Source organism: Coenobita brevimanus, chromosome 20 (assembly GCF_032717465.1).
Source record: "Coenobita brevimanus isolate Jiangsu-jjx chromosome 20, ASM3271746v2, whole genome shotgun sequence".
Taxonomy (NCBI): Eukaryota; Metazoa; Arthropoda; class Malacostraca; order Decapoda; family Coenobitidae; genus Coenobita; species Coenobita brevimanus.
The window spans coordinates 19,749,621-19,755,229 of record NC_136973.1 but is presented as its reverse complement, the minus strand read 5'-3'; positions in this window follow the sequence as shown (position 1 = coordinate 19,755,229).

The following is a 5,609-nucleotide window of genomic DNA, read 5'->3' as shown; positions in this document are numbered from 1 at the left end:
ATGTGGTAAATATGTATGGAGTGACAGGAAACCACTGCAAATATACTGTATATATATATATATATATATATATATATATATATATATATATATATATATATATATATATATATTAATATTGAATGGAGGAAGGAAATACCAAGGATATAGGAATACTGGACATCATTAAAAATTATGTGAGAGTCTGAGGGATTCCTTATGTTGGACAAATTAATGTATATAGTTTTCAGAGCATTAAATGAGACCAGATTTGTTTGTCCCCATTTATTAATTTTGGAAAGGTCCTGGTTCAAAGAAGTAGATGCGTTTATTTGAAATTTATAACATCAAATTGTGTAAAAGAGGTACTAAATGTGAAAGATCAAGTCTTTGAAAACAATGTTGTAATAATGCAGTCTGGAGAGTAATAAAAGAAATTGGCTCTTAACAAATTTTACTGTATTCCTTCACCTTTTATCTAAACAAGGACACTTAATATCACAGAATTTTTGAGTATGAAACTCTAATCTGCATTCTCTCATTTTTTAATCAGTTACAGTACACTCATACATCCAACATACTAACAACTATCATTTCTAGTACATACAGTCACTCCCTGGATATCTCACCCATAAAACAGTGTTGAAGGTCACACATGCCCAGGTTCATCTTCCTCTCCACACTAACCACTCAGTTTCAGCAAACTTTGGCACATTTTTAGAACATACTGCAAATGGCTAGTCGCTTTGCAGCTGCATTTGGGTTTATTGGCACATCAGCCACAGCAAAGTTACTGCTGCCACTGTCCAAACTCTCATGGGTAAGTGACTCTTGCAGATAGTCCTGATGCGACAAAGCTATGTTGTGCAAGGTACAGCAGGCCACAATGATGGGCATGACATTAACCAGATCAACTTCCAGTTTCATCAAACACCTAAATCTATTTTTTAAGAATGCAAATGAATTTTCCACAATGCATCGGGTTTTAGAAAGTTTATGGTTGTATAACAACTGGCCATTAGTTAAGGTGCCAAAATCCTTGAAAGGAACCATTAAACCAGACTGCAATGTGAAGGCAGAATCTCCCACAATATGGATATCAGGCCTAGGAAAATATTCATTGGGAACTGATGATACAGCCTGGCCTAAAGCTGTAAGTGAGAAGCATCTCTGGTCATGAATACTTCCTGCATAACCAGTAGATATGTAAGTAAATTTCTTCTTTGTATCACACACAGCAACAAGAATGACACTGTGTTTCATTGTCCGGTCAAGGTATTCATTGTGTTGGGTGCTTGGGGGGCAAATTTGGATATGTGTTGCATCTATGGCCCCAATGACACCTGGGAAACCTGCAATACATTGAAATTCCCTAGCAGTTTCCTCTATATTAGTTGGCCATGTAATAATTTTGTATGTTACGTCAAGGATCTGTCTTACTGTCAAATAAAAAATTTTATGTGTTACACTGATAGAAAGTCTGAACTGGACAGATGTTTCCCGGAAAGTTGTTTTATTTGCCAAGTACCACAGTGTCACATGTAGCCGCTCTAACAACGGTATTTTTTCTTTTCCACTTCTGGCAGCTGTTACTTGTTCATGGACTTCGAGAAGGCTGTACAAATGGTCAAAGGCAGCTCTTGAAAGTCTAAGTTGCTGGAAGAATTCCAATTCATCAATGGAATCTAAGAACTGAGAAAATGAAGGGTTGTGTTTCCCATGAGATCTGAAAAAAATAAGTTTAAGAAAATAGTAGTCCTTAGGTAGACATATGACCACTTCAAAAAAAAATTTCCTACTATAGAGCTGATGCAATGACTTTGCAAAGGTGCAGAAAGCAGGCTTTTCAAGCATAATGAAGATCCATCAATAAACAAGGATAATACGGTTACATAGGGGGTTAGTCGTGTTAAGCTGGGAATGTTTGGTAAAGCTGGCATAAACCAAGCTTGGTTAGGCTAGTTTTGAATAAATAAAGTTATGGAAATTGGAGTCACCATGGGATAAATAAGCAATGATGAAGGTTATTCAATTAAACATGGCATTCTAAGCTGGCTTTGGTCTGTCTTCATGCACCACAAGATAGCATCTGTCTAAAACCAAAAATGCCTTTTTAAAAGCTTATCATTAATTTTAAATGAAATAAAAAGCACTGAAAGTTGAACATGCAATCAGAAAATACTTATACAATCCCATGAAGAGGTAGTGGTAAGGGAAAAACATAATACTGCAAAATAAGATGGTCTTATAATGTCCTTATAGATTATCAAAAGAATATGAAGTCTGCCCATTACTTAATGTGACACCTGTGTCTCAGCTTTGCATACTGCATGAAACAAAATTTAAAATATCGTTCCTTTGTATCTGCAACCCCCAGACGGCTGCCTCAGATAATGTTCACGAATCATACCACCAGATTTCTGAGATATAATAACATAAATCAAATGTGATGTGCTTTTAGTTCTCAGCGATGTATATTATGGTCACAGGTGGTATGCTTTTTTCACTGGTCCATTATGATTCTAAGCCTTAAGCATCTACTATGCACACGTATTGGAAGTACAGTATTTGATTCCTGTTCCATGTTCTGGCAAAAAAAAATCCCTTTTTTAGATAAATATGACCTTTAGGATAATCAGTCCCTTTTCGCTTAGAGGACACCCATACTGCTATACGGAAACAAACACTAGTTACCGAATCATATCTGTCATCAGTGTGATCACAGAATTAATACTGGCCACGCAGTTTGCTTCCTCCTCCTCTTCGTCATCATCATCTATGGCAAGTAGGGCCATGCAGAGCTGTGGGAATGCATTACAATCTGGACCGACCTCATACGCTGCCATTGTTTTGATCTGAAATGGTTCCGCGCTGTTCTTTTTACCAAGAATCGGAGGGGGAAAATCCGGATTCAGATCCGATCCAGATCGTGATCTGCTCTGTGATCTGTGGTACAAAAAGAAGACGCTTTAACTGAACTAAGAATCATTTTCCTGATTCTCCCACCCTCTTCCCTCCCTGCCTCCTCCCTGGCCTCACCCCTGGCCAGCCAATCAGAGGGCGGCTGGGTGCTAAGGGCGGAGGGCGGCTGGATGCTAAGGGCAGAGGGAGGCGGACGCTGATTGGCTGAGCCAGTGTAAACACAGCCGCAGCAGCCATATTGCTCCGCCTACTGCCTCTTTACTATTATCCTTTATATCACTCTTTATCACCTTTTCTATCTACTCGCTTGTGTTTATTGATTTACTTGGGTCTATTCTGAGTGTCTATTGGTGAGTTGAGGAGTTTGGGGAAGCGGAAGATGGGATAATGTTTTAAAATATCTGGGGATTTTTGCAGCCCTGCGTTTGGCAACACCGTGGTGACGCCCCGCATTGCTGAGAGAGAGAGAGAGAGAGAGAGAGAGGCAAAAGTGACTGGAGTGAGATAGGGAAAAGTGAGAGGTGAGGCGGAAACGCGAGAGTGAGGGGAGAGAATGACAATGACTGGCGTGAAACATTGTGAGAAAGTGAGCCAAAATATTATCTCTTTCTCTCCTACGACGACACCCCCCCCCTCTCTCTCTCTCACGTGAGTCAGATTTTTAACTCCATTCATCCTGACATTCTCTCTCTCTCTCTCTCTCTCTCTCTCTCTCTCTCTCTCTCACACACACACACACACACACACACATTTACACTGCCTAACGCTTTACACACACACACACACACACACACACAGTACGAACCATTTACCCATACACACGTAAACAGATCATTTTATGGACGCACATACACTCGCACGTGTAAGTATTCACACATCAGCGCTCCTACACTACTCATATATATATATATATATATATATATATATATATATATATATATATATATATATATATATACATATATATACTGTATATATAGTCATAGTTATAGTTATCGTTTTTTATGCAGGTTAAGGACTAAACAAAACAAAAAAACGAACAATAACGCAAATAACGTCAGATGTTTACACATAAAACCACAAAATCACCAACTCGAAATTTCACCGTTATCTCGGACATCTTTTGGAGGCTTCGTAACATCTCTTCCTCGGCGATTTATTTTTCCTGCTGCACCTTAATATCCTCTAATATGGTGTTAATACAAACTACGACTGTATTAAATAATATAAATAACGTCACAGAGGACAGCAAGGTGTAATATGCAAAATAAATGGCTCAGGAAAAGATGCTAAGAATCCTTTCATTTCAGCGAGATAACGGCTTAATTTTCAACCCCGACTTGAGAGGCTTCGTAACACCTCTTCCTCAGCGATTTATTGTGCACATTACACATTATTATTATTATTATTATTATTATTATTATTATAATTGTGCACATTACACCTTAATATAATAATAATTATTATTATTATTATTATTATTATTATTATTATTGTGCAGATTACACCTTAATATTCTATTGTAGGTTACTGAGGCAACTGTGCCGAGTTTATTGTGTACATTACACATTATTATTATTATTATTATTACTATTGTGCACATTACACCTTAATATTCTGTTGTTAGTTACTGAGGCAACTGTGCCGAGATTTAAATTAAGCCGTAATCTCTCATATAGGAGATTTCGTAACATTTCTTTCTCGGCGAACTATTTTGCACACTCAACCTTAATATCCTCTTGTGTGCGATTGATGTAAACTATGGCTGTATTAGCAAAGTATAAATATCATACAAGGCAACAGAAAGGCCTGATTTGAAAATGAATCGCTAAGGAAAAAGTGCTGCCAAGCCCACCATTCCAGCCATATTACGGATTAATTTTCAACTAGCTTTGATCGTTCCGTAACACTTCTTCTTCAGCGATTTATTCTGCACCCTACACCTTAATATTCTCTTCTATGTTACTCTGACTTGCAATTGTGCCGACATTAATACTTCAGCCGTAATCTCTCATATAGGCCTTGGAGATTCCGTAGTGTGTCTTCCTCGGCGATTACTTGCCGCATATACCATAAAATCCTCCAGTATGTTATAAATGGAATCTACGTCTATTTTAAATGTGACAGATTACATGAAAATCAATATTAATGTGTACAATGCAAAATCAATCACCGAGGAAGTGGTGCTACGAAATCTGCCACATACAGGCGGATATTTTCAAACCTTGGCGCCGGCCGACAGCCTCTTGCTTTTGTGTTAATAATTTTTATGGCTCGTTGTGTGCTCCATCGCTTATCTCTGGGATATGAGCCTTATCAGTGGTATCATAGAGCTGCCTTACACTGGCAGCCACCAGCAGGCTTCGTAGCACCTCTTACTAAGTGATTTATCCCATACATTACACATTAACATTCTCTGTATGTCATTTGTAATGTTTTAATACCGACATGGTTTTTGTCAATAACATGCAAAATAATACTGAGGTGTAATGTGCAAAATAAATCGCCAAGGAAGAGGAGTTATGAAATATCCAGCCTCTCAGAATCAGACCATTAACCCTTTCAGTCCTGTGACAATTTTTCTTTTCTCTCTCTCTCTCTCTCTCTCTCTCTCTCTCTCTCTCTCTCTCTCAGCACAGGTCAGTATTGTAATGTTTGTCGCTGCTGCCAACCACGTCAACGAGACAGGCGGCACAAAAGACAATGTA